General features: G+C 38.9%; 1 long non-coding RNA gene across 1 annotated transcript; it reads left to right on the forward strand.

Moving 5' to 3' along the window:
* The first annotated feature begins 2,514 nt into the window (after positions 1–2,514).
* On the forward strand, positions 2,515–7,861 carry LOC141058197 (uncharacterized). Its single transcript, XR_012222121.1, has 3 exons — positions 2,515–2,560; positions 6,767–6,875; positions 7,341–7,861. It is a non-coding gene; the product is annotated as an uncharacterized lncRNA (long non-coding RNA).
* The last annotated feature ends 7,553 nt before the right edge of the window (positions 7,862–15,414 follow it).

Here is a 15,414-nt window from a genome sequence, read left to right on the forward strand (position 1 = left end):
TGGGTCACTGCCTCATCACTGCACAGTGTGGATATCGCTGCACTACAATTGTTATTGGGGATAAGGTCAGTAAAACCATGTTTTTCTACAGATTTTTTGTAAGATCAGGAACGCTTCAAATTAATGACAAGATTTAAATACTAAAAAAACACCATTTTTGTTAGTTAAATATTTTAACATTGGGCCATTTACCACGCACGTTTTCAGGTGTTTTTTACATGCAGTTTAAAGAGGTGTAACTTTATTTTTTCTTATTCAGATATTTAATTAACTTTTGTCTCATTTTTTCATGATAAATTTTCTATGTCACTTTCATATTCTCTTTTTTTAATGATATTGTTCAACATTGGTGGAAAATAATGAAAATAGGTGAGTCTTTTTTCTTATATTTTTTATGACAAAAAAAGAGCATAATAACATGCATTTAAAAAAATTGTTCTCAATTCTGTAACAATTATTTTTATATATTGGACAAAATTTCTTTACGGAAGCAGGGCTAGTAACAGCGATTTGGATTGGCAGTGGCATTTTTTTCCATTTATTTATTTTTCACTTGTTATCTTTTATTTATTTTTCATTTATCTTACACATTAGAATCCCCATAAAGTCATACAAGAACATTTTGTGGCATTTAAATATTGAAATATTTTTATTTTCATTTTATTTCCCTTGTAACTGGGGCTTTAGTATTAGCCTTAGTTACAAGGGAAATGCAGCTTCCTAGCTGCATTGCAGAACTGTCCCAGCAGCTTCTGCTCCCTTTCTATGCACAGTAATCACATAACTGCTGTATATGGAGGAGGATGCACCTCCAGCCCTCCTTATAATTATGCACACAGTGATTCTCTAGCTCTGTATATACCACGATGGAGAAGGCACAGACAGTAATAAACCATTTGTGCTTCTCAATATGGACTCTGGCTGTCTCTGAGAGCCAGATTCCAACTTCCACAGACTCAAGATCACGTTCAGCTGCTTTATTGTGCAATTTTAGAAAAAAATTGCAGAGTAGGAGCAAAACTAATTTTATGTGTTTAATAAAGCCTTCCTCCTCCTCCCATCAAAGTTTTTATCCTCTTACCGTATTGCAATCATCACATTATATGGCACTGTGTACTTACAATTGCTCATTTTGCCTTTATACCCAGTTCATTCTTCCGTTTTCCATTAGGTCTATGACATCACATGATTAGAAAAGACTAGCTGAATCCATCTAAGCTCTATATAAAAAAGGCAGTCTCTTTTCCCTGCATGAGTCATTGTTAGAACTACAATTCTAAATCACTGTAAAGTCCTTTGCAGCACGGCGTCGCTTCCTCTTCAACTGCTGACCCAGCTGCTTTGTTCCTCCCCTGGCCAGAGACTTTGCAATGATGTCTACCAAGATAATTCTTCTTTTTCTTTGCTTTATGTCGAAACTGGAAGTCTCTTGTCCTTGCATTTATCATCCCATCATCAACTCCTGAACCAGCTGCTCCCTCCTCCCCCCTTCCATAGACTTTTGCAGTCAATCATGACTTGCGCAGAGAAAATTCACCTCCTGTTTCTGCACATAGAATAGAAGGTTTCAGCTGGTCAGTTTGTAAGCACGTGACCTACTGGAAACAGAAGAATTAGCTAGGTAGAAAGGAAAAATGAGCAATTGTAAGAACACAGTGCTATATAATATGACTGCAAGATATTAAGAGAATACAAATTTTGATGGGAGCGCTTCCTTAAAGTCTATGGGTGTTCTCGAGACAGTCAACTTTAACAGCAAAATATTAATGTTTATCTAAACTCCTGTTCCTTGCATTCTTTTACAAGCTTCTCAAGATGGTTTTTCTTCTTGATTTCAGCCTGGAGACTCACTTATCTTGCCAGATGATAACTGTACTGAATACACCTGTGAAGTCAGAGGAAATACATTTATAGCATCATCACTCACTCAAGCTTGTCCTAAAGTAAATGAGGAGGACTGTATATCCGTGAGTTGCTTATATTATTATTCTCTATGTATAGAAAAAATGAAAATTGAGGGAACAGCTTTTATGATATATTTGTACTGGGTTCACATAAAGCTTAAATATTTTACTGAACCAGCCTAGAAATCTGCACGAAATTCCATGATGAAATCCCAATTTGTTAAATGCAGATTTTTGGGAGGATTTTATTAATGGTTTAGCTACAGATCCGCATGTAACGCTTGGGAATTTCATAATGGGTTTTGTTTTATTAAATCTCTAGTATTTCTAGGATTAGCTGTGGACTTTAAATTAGTTAGTACATAATGTTTGTTAAAACCCTATTCATTCACTGTACATGATTTACTATGCACAGTACTGTACTTCATTGCATAAATGACATTTGACACATGTTTTAGCAAAATATCACTATATGTAAAAACCTAATACAGAGGGTAATAGAACCAGCTAACAACAAAGATACTAAGATTTATATATGACTTTTTGTAACTTTTACATTTCTCATTATACATCTACATTTAAGATACATTATAAAAATTATGTTTTACAGGGTTTACTTAAGAAAACTCCAGATGGCTGCTGTAGTATTTGTAAAGGTAATAATTTATCTAAGTTAATTATTTATTATCCACTTAACTGAAATACTCATTAATTATTGGCATCCTTCATCAAAATAAAATGTTGGAAAACTAGCATATGTCCTTTACGCTAGTAGACTGGTGTGGTGCGCTACTATAGTAGCATTTTTTTTCTACAGGATCACATGTCACAATAAACTTAAAGTGGTTGTCTACTACTAGGAAAAACGCTTTCTCACTCTGAATGTTTTCCCCTTGTAAAATAAAAAGACTTATATTTCCCTCCCATGCCGCTGCCGTTCCAAAGGTGTCGACAGTCGCATCGCCAGGGCTCACGTGAGGTTGTTATAACATGTGAGCCCTGTGTAGAATCGGCACTGGCATCCCTGTGTAGGGAAGGTGACCTGACGGATGGATGGACTTGTCAGTTATGATAGAAGGGAAACAGCTGAACAGTGTAGATGAAGTGCAGTACCCTGGATGACCACAAGATGGCAGAGGGGAGTGCGAGTTCAGGATTTGACAGCAGCCTAGAAACCGTTGGTCATGGGGGACGGAGTTATAGGGAATCGGGAAAGTTATAAATTTGACAGGAGGGTTCCAGAAAGTTCCAGTCCCCGGGAGGAGCTCAAGAGACGAGAAGTCTGTGACAAATTGTGGGTTGTGAGGAGAGCTAAACCGGGGGACTGAGGAGGAAAGAAGTCAGGGAGGTGGTCCTGACATGAAGTACCGCAGTACAGACGAGGTCCCGAGGGAAAGCATACCGAATTTGACGACGACAGATGACCAGTAAAATTGCTGTTGGTGTACAGGCCTAAGGCGACCACAGTGACCAAACTGGCAGGAACGTCACTAAGCTTAAAAAGGGACGGTGTGTGTATCTACGTCACAAGTGAAAGTACGGTGTGTGTGTACCGGGGCCTGGAAACGGAGGGCCGTGAAGGAATTGCGGTGTATTGCTGGGGCCGTCAGACGGACAGCTGGAAATAAACTTGGACCTGTTGTACCTGAAATTGGCCTCCATCTGGTGTTTGTAACGTCTTTGTGCGGTATAAAGAGGGACCACCCCCCAGTCCGGCCCACCATCCTACACCTGTCCCCGCCTTCGACAAATATATACAGTGAGTAATCAGGAGGAAGCAAGAGCTGTGGCTGGCTTCCTCTTGATTACTTATACATCCTAAGGCAGGGACAGGGACACCATTGCTGATTGGGCACGTGAGTGCCATAACCATGGAATGGCATCGGAAAGGGAGGTGAGTATAGGTGTTTTCATTTTAATGGGGCTAAATATTCAGAGTGAGAAAGGGTTGACCTAGTAGTGGAAAATTCATCTCATAGAAGAGTGTCAATGGTTATTTTTTAAGACATGCTTACTGTATTATGTTCATGATCTCCAGAACACGTCATAAAGATCCAAACTGGTGAATTTCAATAGATTAATCCTTTTGCTCTCTTTGGACCTAAGCCACTGCCAGAGCACTCCCAGAGGTAGCACAGAAATGCTAGTGATGAGATAGCTGTGACCAAGCAATCGTTGAGTTAGCATCTATCTGATCTATATGGGGGCCGTTAAAGTCTATACATACTCTACTGATCTGTAAATTAATCTCTATACATATTTACACACAATAAAATCTATAAATGGATGCCAAGTAGTGATGAGCAAGAGTGCTCAGATAAGGTGTTTTCGGAGCACGTTCGTGTCCTAATCAATTATTTTTGATGTGCTTGAAAAAAATTGCTTGAGTCGCCACGGCTGCATGTCTCTCGGCTACTCCACTGCCGCAACACATGCATATTTTGCCTAGCAAACAGAAAAAGGAAATAGCGCACTCAAACAATGCAATACTTTGCAAAATGAATTCATATTTACTTACAAGTGTAAGTAATACCACAGCAGGAACAACATTTTTTTTTAGTGACGATAAGGTAACGATTCGACCCTACCAGGGTATTTGTCAAAACCTCACTGTAAAACAAACAGACACAAAAATTAATGTGCTGTACATAAGTAAACTAGACACGGTGATAACACAGATTAAAATTAGATATGTACAAAAATTGCATAAATATACATAAATACATAAATCCCTGGAGATGTGTATATAATATCGGAATAACAAGAATGGCGCTAGGGGAATTCATACACATGTGGTCAAAATTGTTGGTACCCCTCGTTTAATGACAGAAAAACCCACAATGGTCACAGAAATAACTTGAATCTGACAAAACTAATAATAAATCAAAAATCTATGAAAATTCACTAAAAATGTTTTTGTTTCTGCTGTGTTATTACTTACACTTGTAAATAAACATGAATTAATTTTGCAAAGTACTGCATTGTTTGAGTGCAGCTGTTTCCTTTTTTCCACTTACTTTGGGTTCACCCAAGTTCAGCCAGCACCCCTTACCTAAAGCAGAGTGCGCTTCATTTTTCTTTTTCCTTGCCTAGCAAACAGGCAGGCATCGCTAATTTCAGGTTTTCCAGGCTAGATCAATACACTTAAGTAATTTAAAGTTATATATTATTTTCACAGCCAATCTCCATGCTGGTTTCCTTGCTGCATACTATTGCGAGAAAAAGTAATATATTATATTCTGTAATGCTGTAGATCTCAAGAAAGATTATTCAGTGTTATATATGCCTAAGGGTCCCGTTACATTTAGCGATGCACCAGCGATCCCGACAACGATACGACCCAGTCAGGATCGCTGGTGCATCGCTAAATGGTCGCTAGTGAGCTGCCAAACAGGCAGATCTCTTCAGCGACGCAGCAGCAATACAATCATCCATTGGCGGTCGCTCTTACCAGTCACACCACAGCGATGATGATGACTTCTGCCTCCGTCAATGCGTCGCTAGTCGGCGCCAGCGGGACGCCAACGAGGAATAAATGGCCCAGGCACTTCGAGCGTGATCAGCGATATCCAGCGGGTGGAGGCCGGTCGCAGGTATGTGTCACACAAAGCAAGATCGCTAGCGATATCGCTGTTGCGTCACAAAATCGGTGACACTTTAGTGATATCGCTAGCGATTTCGCTATGTGTGGAAGGCCCTTTAATACAAACAGCGTTTAGAAGTTGAAAAGGAGGAGAACTCATGCAGGGAAAATAGACTTACTGCTTCTACATAGAGCAGAGAAAAACAGAGAAGAATTAACTGGGTAGAAGGGCAAGTGAGCAATTGTAAGCATACAGTGATATACAATATGATGATTGCAATATGTTAAGAGGACAAAAACTTTAGTGAGAGTTCTTCTTTAATTGTTTATTTCTTCTTATTGCCAAGCCACTGAAGGTATCGATCATCAAACAAAGATACTGGAAAACTAGCAACAATGGAAGAAAAAGAACCATACACATCACAATTATAAAACTATGAATTAGGAAAGAAAACTAGGAATTATAAAACTATTTGTTTGGTTTTTTTTAGTACAGTCAAGCGGCGGATCAGGCAAAATTTTAATTTGAAAGTGTGGACTTTCTTAGGAAATTTGATTAGCAGAGAAATTACTCTCTGTAGATTAAATGTCCCTAAATATACAGGGTGGGCCATTTCTATGGATACACCTAAATAAAATGGGAATGGTTGGTGACCTAGATTGGCGCGCTGAATTTGCAGAACGGGCAAAACAAAAACTGAATCAGGACCCTCAGTTTACACAGAACATTATGTTCAGTGGTGAGGCAAACTTTTTTGGGTTTACCATTTATATGGATACACCTAAATATAATGGGAATGGTGACAGTTTTCTTGTGTAGGGTGTCTTGCATTGATATCTGCTGCAATGACCCAGGTACTGCGTTCACCAGACATCAACACAATTTCTATCACGTGTTAACCTCTGCAACAAGTCAATGGCTGTAAACAAAGAGAAACTTGTGAAACCCTTGAGGGTACTGCTCAAGTGCGCTTAAGATCATATGTCCGAAAGCGCAGAATTGTCCTGGGTCTCATCAGAATGACTTAAACCACCACGCCAACATTCTTTTTGTTATTTTACCAATGGACGAGTGCTTCTAATTCCCAAATCCTAGTCTTATATCCACCTGACAGCGTCTTCACCTTTTATTACAGCAGATTTGGATGATCTTCAGAAGTATATGACCTTCCAGATCACTCCAGATTGAGGCAGTGGTCACATTTTAATGTAAGTCTATGAGGGGCTCACTCTGGATCACATAGACAGTAAATATATACATGTTCTTTGTATGTTTCAGAACCAATGGCATGCAGGTTACTGACAAAAGTAACTGAGTTTTCAGAGAATGGTTGCTCGGGTAACGTCAGTTTGTCGTACTGTGAAGGCTGGTGTCCAAGTTACAGAAAGTAAGTAGTAATTTAGGATTTTCATAGGTAGTCAAAGATTTTTAATTCCACTGTACGTATTATACTATTGTTATTTATGGTGCACTGGAAGTAGAACATATCAAAGTAAAATGTTGTGCCTCAAACATGTCGTAAATATGGCTAATTTGTTGATCATTAACATTATGCATAAACTTCTTTACATGTCACCAGGATAGCCTTGATTTGTCTTGAACTTTACCAAAATTTTGTCTTGATTTGTCCTGATTTTCCTGAATCTGAATTTTTCATTAATCACTCCAGCAAAATGGTGGCTTCATAATAAAAAGGGGAAAAGTAAAGGAATGAAGAATAATATAAAAAAAATACTACTCACCTCTCCAACCACCACTGGTTTCTACTGTCAATGCCTTCACATTTTTTTGCACAATTTTCAATAAATCTCCCTAATGCGTTTGATGATCATTGTACTTATTTTTTTTCCAGATTCAACGAGATATCACTTTGCCTGCAAACAGGGACCACAGAGATAGAGGTTGAATTATTTTGTCCTGGTGACATAAACAACACTAAAATTATGAAGTCTTCTGCCACAAATTGTGTTTGCACACCCGTGAATTGCACACCATAGGTTTCACCTCAACGCCAGGCAATATTCAAGTCTCCAAGATATTTGACATTTCTCTTTCACAAATGTTCTTTGAAACAATTTGTATTTCCTTCTTATGAAAATTGTCATTGTAATACTCCTACTCTTTGTGTCTCTGTGTTATTTTTGTGCTAATATAGTTTAGCTAGTAAAGCGTAGGTGAAATGGATGATGCACCCTGTCTTTGTAATAATATACACCATTCAGATTTGTCTTCTTGCTGACAATGTAAGACGAAATGAGGTCATTACCGTGTTTGTAAAACTTCCACTAATCCCATCTTTTATCGTTCTTGATGACATAGGACATAAAGTATTCAAGAATCTGCCATCTAAGTGATTGCATGAAATTAAACATAACGCTCAACTTAAACTACTTGTGTATTTCACAATTATTTATGGGATATAATATATTTTTTCAAGAATCAGTTACAGTGACTTATTACTTTAAACAGCAAGGTAACTAGAGATGAGTGAATCTATTGGTACGGTATCAAATTCTACTCAAATACTACCAAAATACACATTTGTCAAATTGCAGATTTTTTTTTTAATATGCTTCCATACAGATTTAGCAAAATGGCAGCTAGATAGCTGCTATTATGCTGCACCGTAAAGGGCCTTTAAAATGTTACCCTCCATAGGGTATTGCGCTATTGTACACTCACATCTAGATTTATTCAAAGAATACTTATATTCACCTTAAGGTCCCGTTACATTTAGCAATGCACCAGCGATCCCGATGACGATACGACCCGGTCAGGATCGCTGGTGCATTGCTAAATGGTCACTAGTGAGCTGCTACACAGGCAGATCTCACCAGCGATGCAGCAGCGGTCAGCGGTTGTTACTTACCTGTCAGACGGCAGCTCTGGTGACGACTTCCTCCCGCGTCCATGGAGTCACTCGTCGGCGCCAGCAGGAAGCCGATGACGAGAAATGGACCAGGACGATCTCGCGCGATCAGCGATATCCAGCAGGGAGCCGGTCGGAGGTAAGTGTCACATGTAGTGAGATCGCTAGCAATAGCACTGTTGCGTCACAAAATTTGTGTCAGACAAATGTATGTGATTTGTCAGAAGGTGGGGAGAGTGAAGCGGCCGCTGATTTGCCACAGGTATCACGTGACATAACAATGTGATGCAATCCCCTGGAGAGCCAGTGCTGACAGCACTGAAATGGTACTGGTACCAGAGGGGAGTATAGGTGCTTTTATTGGGTGAGGGCATGGAGCTTGAGAAGGGGTTGTCTGAGTAGTGAACAACCCCTTTACCGTATATTTCGGATTATAAGACGCACTTTTGGTTACCCAAAACAAAAGTGGGGTGAACAAGCCATGTGACCGCAGGTCCTATTGGTCACATGACGGAAGGTCCTGAAACTACAATGAACTGCCTGAATGAGCAGCTGCTGCCGCGCGCCCTCGCAGGAGGAGGATGTCAGCACAGACACAGGAAGAGCCACAGGGATGCTGGAAGCACGAGCCATCATCGGAAGGTGAGTTAAGTGTTTGTTATTTTACCATGTGCTTGCCAGCAGGGGGAATATAGAGACGGGGGCCGTGTGAATGCCATTAGGGGGTAATAAAGGGACTGGGGGCCTGTGTGCATGCAAGCAAGGGGGAATAAAGGGATAGGGGGGCCCGTGTTCATGCCAGCAAGGGGAATAAAGGGAGGGGGGCCCGTGTGCTTGCCAGCAGGGGGGATATAGGGACGGGGGGCCATGTGCATGCCAGCAGAGGGAAATATAGGGACACGGGCCACGTGTACGCCAGCATGGGGGCATATCGAGAGAGGGGGGCCATGTGAGTGCCAGCAGAGGGGCATATAGTGACCAGGGAGCCATATCCAGGATGGGATGGAGGGGCTATATGCCAGCACAAGGGTGCAATGTGCCAGGATGGGAGTTATATAGATACCAGGATGAGGGACATATAGTTGTGGCCAAAAGTATTGACACCCCTGAAATTCTGTCAGATAATACTCAGTTTCTTCCTGAAAATGATTGCAAACACAAATTCTTTGGTATTATTATTTTCATTTAATTTGTCTTAAATGAAAAAACACAAAAATAATTGTCCTAAAGCCAAATTGGACATAATTCCACACCAAACATAAAAAAGAGGGTGGACAAAAGTATTGGCACTGTTCGAAAGATCATGTGATGCTGCTCTAATTTGTTTAATTAACAGCACCTGTAGCTTACCTGTGGCACCTAACAGGTGTTGGCAATAACTAAATCACACTTGCAGTCAGTTGACATGGATTAAAGTTGACTCAACCTCTGTCCTGTGTCCTTGTGTGTACCACATTGAGCATGGAGAAAAGAAAGAAGACCAAAGAACTGTCTGAGGACTTGAGAAACCAAATTGTGAGGAAGCATGAGCAATCTTAAGGCTACAAGTCAATCTCCAAAGACCTGAATGTTCCTGTGTCTACCGTGCGCAGTGTCATCAAGAAGTTTAAAGCCCATGGCACTGTGGCTAACCTCCCTAGATGTGGACGGAAAAGAAAAATTGACAAGAGATTTCAACGCAAGATTGTGCGGATGTTGGATACAGAACCTCAACTAACATCCAAACAAGTTCAAGGTGCCCTGCAGTCCGAGGGTACAACAGTGTTAACCCGTACTATCCGTCGGCGTCTGATTGAAAAGGGACTGTATGGCAGGAGACCCAGGAAGACCCCACTTCTTACCCCGAGACATAAAAAAGCCAGGCTGGAGTTTGCCAAAACTTACCTGAAAAAGCCTAAAACGTTTTGGAAGAATGTTCTCTGGTCAGATGAGACAAAAGTAGAGCTTTTTGGGCAAAGGCATCAACATAGGGTTTACAGGAGAAAAAAAGAGGCATTCAAAGAAAAGAACACAGTCCCTACAGTCAAACATGGCAGAGGTTCCCTGATGTTTTGGGGTTGCTTTGCTGCCTCTGAAGACTACCAACAAATTTTGCAGCAAAATGTAGGGCCCAGTGTGAGAAAGCTGGGCCTCCCTCGGAGGTCATGGGTCTTCCAGCAGGACAATGACCCAAAACACACTTCAAAAAGCACTAGAAAGTGGTTTGAGAGAAAGCACTGGAGACTTCTAAGGTGGCCAGAAATGAGTCCAGACCTGAATCCCATAGAACACCTGTGGAGAGATCTAAAAATGGCAGTTTGGAGAAGGCACCCTTCAAATATCAGGGACCTGGAGCAGTTTGCCAAAGAAGAATGGTCTAAAATTCCAGCAGAGCATTGTAAGAAACTCATTGATGGTTACCGGAAGCGGTTGGTAGCAGTTATTTTGGCTAAAGGTTGTGCAACCAAGTATTAGGCTGAGGGTGCCAATACTTTTGTCTGGCCCATTTTTGGAGTTTTGTGTGAAATGATCAATGTTTTGCTTTTTGCTTCATTCTCTTTTGTGTTTTTTCATTTAAGACAAATTAAATGAAGATAATAATACCAAAGAATTTTGTGTTTGCAATCATTTTCAGGAAGAAACTGAGTATTATCTGACAGAATTGCAGGGGTGTCAATACTTTTGGCCACAACTGTATATATGATTTGAAAGACGTAAACTGGCATTATAAGACACACCTCCATTTAAGATAAAAAAAAATCTCTTTTTCTTCACCAAATTTGGGGGTGTGTCTTATAATCAGGTGCGTCTTATAAAGCGAAAAATATGATAATTTACAACAAATAAATTGTAGCTGAAATTTGCACAATATTCTTTCTTTGTTGTTAGCAATCTGCTTGCTCTTTTCAAGGTAATCTTATTTTTCCAGGCTCTGAAATTAATAATAAAGTACCATGTACACTTTATTTTGATTACATGTAAACATCAGCATACTATAATTAAAGCTTGAAGATGGTATACATTGCATATGACACAAAATAATGCTCATTCAAAAACTGAACATTCAAAATGAAGGTAACAAACAAGTACAAATATTTTAATAAATTACATTTTTTTGCAAAATAAGATATTAAAGAATCCCTCAATGTTGAAGAGGAAAATTTGAATCGCCTTCGAATTGCAAATAAAAAATTGCACAAATGCAGATGCAAAGCACAAATTAGTCTGCACTTGCGATGAAAGTGATTAAAAATCTTACTGATTTGTTGAAGTTGACTTAATGATGAAAAACATGACCCTAACAAGACAGGTGAAACAATGAAAATTATTTTTTTTAATTTTTGCAATTGTAAGCAAATTTTAATGGTAGCAAAATATTAGAAAACCTTCACTTACTGTATTGGTATAACATGCAGATAATATGATCTTTGAAGTTGTCTTCCATGCAATATATATAATATGCATCTTATCTGGAATAAATGAGAACAGGGGGAATGAGGCTATGTGCACACGCTGCAGATTGGTCTGCGGATTTTTCCGCACGGATTTGGTAAAATCCGCAGGTCTAAAGACCTTGAAAAACATAGAAGAACAAGGAGTATATAGTCCAATAGATATATAGAAAAATATTTATTAAACATATGTGCCAATATAAATGTACACAATTTGTTACAATAAAGGATCAGGCAATGAAGACTTGGTCTCTAAGTGCCAAAGAGCAGTAAAATTACCGCTATGGAAAAAGGGGGTACAATAATTATATCTGCCAGAATGAACCTGTATAACAATCCTCCACAATTTGGAACTGGTCCAAATAGACCTAATGAACGGTCACAAATATAAATGCCATGTGCTTACCCATGACGATAATGTCAGGATCCAAGCCGCCCGCCACCGACGCGCGTTTCGCTGCTCTTTTTCAAGGTGCAGTACTGTGTGTCAGGCTAGGCACATATTTATAGCCATAGCCTCAGCCGTTCACAATCACGGCGCATGTTTCCTGTAATGCCCCCCGGAAATTGCATCACCAGTGGCATGGCAACATAACGCCGCGCGACAGCTAAGTCAGAATATGTTACTGGCCCGCCCACATCACTACCCATCGCCTCCAGCAATGCTCCGTGTAAGGGGCTCCTGGGAGCATGCGCACTGTAAAGCAGCCATCAATACCAGAATATTACACAAACAACTGCACAATATAAAACCAAATCGTGCCCCAGGCTTAATGTATATATTCGACATCAAGTATAAAGTGAGATGTGTAGAATACATAAACAATACATTAATTATGTATATAAAAGTGAATATAGATACATTATATATAGTATATAAGTGAATATAAATTCATTACACATAGTACAGAAGTGATTTATTATATATAAAATATTAGTAGAACACACTAATACAATAATTATCCAGAGTGCAACGTGTACAGACACAAAAATATATATATAATAAATAAAATAAAATAAATTGAATAAAAATAGAAAATAATAAATAATAAATAAAAAATAAAAATAAAACATAATATACATATATATAAATTAAATAAAAATGAAAGATAACAATAAATAATAATACAAAAATACTAATAAAGAAAAGAAGAAAAGGGGGACAAAGATACAATACACATACAAATATAAGTGCAGGTGAATTAATACAGAATCAGTACTGTATATAAATAAATTCAATTGTCTTGTGAAATAGACCAGTTTTCCTCCTAATGGAATAGATCATCCATGGCTCATGATTGTGGATTTTGTCTCTCCAGATATCCAATCTGTAACAAAAATGATTACTAAAAACTAAGAAAAAAATGAACAATAAATTAAAAAGAGACAAAAAAAAAGACCTGCGGTTTATCTGTGGATTACCCTGCAGTTTAGCCCTGCGGTTCCACACCTCTACTATATAGAAGGTGTAAAACCGCTGCGTATTCCACACAAAGAATTGACATGCTGCGGATTGTAATCTGCAGCAAATCCGCGCTGAAAAATCCACAACATGTGCACATCGTTTTTTGTTTTTCATAGACTATAATGGTACTGTACAAAGCAGCAGAACTGCTGCGGATCCACAGGGTCAAATCCGCTGCGAATCCGCAGCAGAATCCGCAGCGTGTGCACATACCCTAAAAAACTGAGCAATTAAAATTGGGTATGTAGTCACTCCCCTGCAGCATCCATCAGGAACAGGATGTCAGTAGGGGCTGGTGCTCTGGTCACTTACCACAGTTTATTTTATTGCTGCCCTCCATGGTGTTGATAGAATCTTTTGGAGAAGTGATGAAGCATTGGCACTCTGCTTCTGCCCCCATTATCCACAGCTTCTTACTGTGTTTAGATTAGCCATCAAGTGGCGGTGATAGAAGCAGGGTGAGTGACACCAGCACTTCCCTATAGCTTTTATTATTGCCCTCAAAGGAATCATCATTAGGGGGCAGTGATAGAAGCTGGGTGAGAACCACCATTGCCACTACCCAGCTTCTGTTACCGCCCTCAAACAAATCACCATCAGGGGCAGTAATAGAAATAGACTGAGAGACACCAGCTCCACCCATGATGATGGAATAAAAATGTCTGCAAAAATATTCATTACATCACTTGATTTATTTCTGCAGAGATCTAATTTCCAAAATGGGGTCACTTTTCAGGGATTTTTACTGTACTGACTCCTCAGGGACTCTTCTGAATGCAATATAGAAACTGAAAACCATTCCATCAGTATTTGCACTCCTAACTTTGTGAGCTCTGCCTTATGCACAAACAGTATTGCACAACCACACATAGAAATTGCATAATAAAGTATATGGTGCATTTTTTTCATAATTACCTCTTGAGAGAATTTAAAAAAGTAAGAAAAACAAAATTTATTTTCAAAGACTATCACCATTTTCAGACCAGAAATTTTTGAAAAATTCCTGCTATCTTACAAGCTGTTTAACACCTCAAAACAACAAATGGACAAATGATCTTTGTGGTCAGAGTACTTTGAAACGAGTAGAAATTAAACCCTACATTTTCTTGATTCTACAACCAGCAGTGCAGTATACTTACTTTTCCTATCACTTCAAAATAACAAATGATTGCAGCTTATAATAGAAATTATGTGAATAGTAGCCATTTGGAAACATTGCTTTTTTCCTATGCTATTGCTTCCTTTCCGATGCTATTCTGGACTCTACATTTGTAATCACTATGACACTCTGAAAATTTATTCTTTAGAGTTTCTGCTCCAAAATCTCAAAGTGAATACTTCCTGACTTACCCTGATTTTTGGAGCAAAAACTGAGCAGAAAATGTTCCAAATCCTCCTCATAATTTCAAAATTCCAAGTTTTTGAGGAGTTTTGAGTTTTAACATAGCCATGTAGAATGATTGCTACATGTGTATTAGGCAAGAACTAGCATAAATAAATGACTCTTTCACTAGAACTATCATCATTACAACTATTCATCACCATAACCACCATCAGTACATGAATCTAGTAACAGAATCACTGTCACTACATGAACAAATCATCAGAACCATTATCAGTGCTTGAAAACAGCACCAGAACCATCATCACTACATGAATGCAACACCAAACTTAGTAAAGCGGTTAAATGTACTGTCAGGTGTGCCCCATATTTACTTGTATTGAATGAACCTGTACCTTCCAGTATGTCCTTAATCGAAGAATAAAAATCTATTTTCCAGCACTTTAATTCATAAAATCAATATTTTTATTAGACATTCATTTAAAAAACAGGAGCATCCATCATGAGGATAAAATCTTATGAGTTTCTGGGTACACAACGCCCTTAGTTATAGCCCTTCGGGGACAAGAGTAGTACCAAAGTGTTGTCCTGCTACGTGTTACAAGAAGAATCCTATGAGCCTCCCAACACTCGAATACACTATGCATTGTCTTCTGCTGGGGACTTCAACATATTTCCTAGTTACTTTTCCACAAGTCTTTATAGGGTGTGCATCTTCAGAAGGTCACCTATTGTTCAAAAAAGCTTTCTGTGTTACATGTACCGTATTGAAAAAAAATTGTAATTTTTTTTTATATTATAATCTTTGTTATAAGAGCA

Source organism: Dendrobates tinctorius, unplaced genomic scaffold, assembly GCF_039654945.1.
Source record: "Dendrobates tinctorius isolate UK_male_01 unplaced genomic scaffold, ASM3965494v1 ptg000211l, whole genome shotgun sequence".
NCBI lineage: Eukaryota > Metazoa > Chordata > Amphibia > Anura > Dendrobatidae > Dendrobates > Dendrobates tinctorius.